Raw genomic sequence first — 1,505 nt, 5'->3', positions numbered from 1 at the left:
TTTTCTCAGTCATAGATTCCTGTTGATCTGTCTGCTTTTACTCTTCTCCTCACAGTCTGTTAGTGATTTTGTAGCCAGAGTGATCTTGTAAAGTCCCAAAGAAGTTTTACCACATCTCTCTAAAACCCCTCAGGGTGCTCTGTTGCATCTAGAATAAATGACACCTCTTAGCAGGGCCTTTGCTCCAAAGACTCAAAAGTTGGGCTGCCAGTGAGACTGGCCTGGGGCTTTGCGAGTGCTTAGTGCTGAGTTCCAGCCTAGAGATTCTGGTTAAGCTGGTTCTGGATGGTGTCTAGGAGTTCAGCACTTTAGTGCTTTAAACATCTTTTTTCTTTTTTCTGTGCTGAGGGTTAAACCCAGGCCTTGAACACGCTAGGCAAGCACTGTATCCCTGAAGTATACTCCCCCCCTTAACTCTTTCTCCCCCTCCTCCCCTCCTTCTTTTCTTCCTCCCCTCCTCCCCTCCCTCCTTTCTGTCCTTCTTTTCTTCTTCCCTTTGTCTCATTCACAAGGTCTCACTATGTAATTCAGGCTGGCCTTGAACTTGCAATCTTCTTGCCTCAGCTTTTCAAGTACTGATATTATAGGCATGTACCAACCACACTCCACTAGCCCTCTTTATTTTAAAATAATTTAATATTCATAATATACCTATATATACATATAGAAAGCTCCTTCATACCTTTCACCTGGAGCCCCCAATTGTTAACATTTTCCTCCACATTTGCCTTGTTCTTTCTCTGTGTGTCTCTGTTTCTCTATCTGACTCTGTCTCTCTATTTTTTTTTTTTTTTTGGCAGCACTGGGGTTTGAACTTGGTAGGCAGTGCTCTACTACTTGAACCACTCCACCAGCCCTTTTTTGCATTAGCATTTTTCAAGATAGGGTCTCGAGAACTACTTGCCTGGGATGGCTTCAAAATCAAGGTCTTCCTGATCTCTGCCTCCCGAGTAGCTAGAATTACAGGCGTGAGCCACCGACGCTCAGCTATCTCTCTCTACACACACAAACACACACACACACACACACACACACACACACACACACACACACACACACACACTTTTCCCCTGTCTTATTTGAGAATAATCTGTAGACATGATGATTACCCTTTAGTATTTTGGGGCAAATGTCCTAAAGGAAAGGACATTCTTCTACATAGCCATTGCCATTGTACTAGTATCAAAATCAGGCAACTAATAATGACTCAATATTACTACCTAATTCACAGACCTCCTTCAAATTCTGAGTATTGCCCCTGTAATTTACATTATAGGCTCAGACTCCAAGCCAAGGTTACATGTTGGGTTTAGTTCTGACAGCTCTTTGGTTTCCTTCAACTGGTAACCATTTCTCAGATTTTTCTAGTCTCTTATTAACCTGTCATTTTTAAAAATTGTTTTATTATTCATATGTGCATACAATGCTTGGGTCATTTCTCCCCCCTGCCCCCACCCCCTCCCTTACCACCCACTCCGCCCTCTCTCTCTCCCCCCCCACCCCCT

This window comes from Castor canadensis, chromosome 3 (assembly GCF_047511655.1).
Source record: "Castor canadensis chromosome 3, mCasCan1.hap1v2, whole genome shotgun sequence".
Classification (NCBI taxonomy): domain Eukaryota; kingdom Metazoa; phylum Chordata; class Mammalia; order Rodentia; family Castoridae; genus Castor; species Castor canadensis.
Note: the sequence above shows the minus strand (reverse complement) of the source record.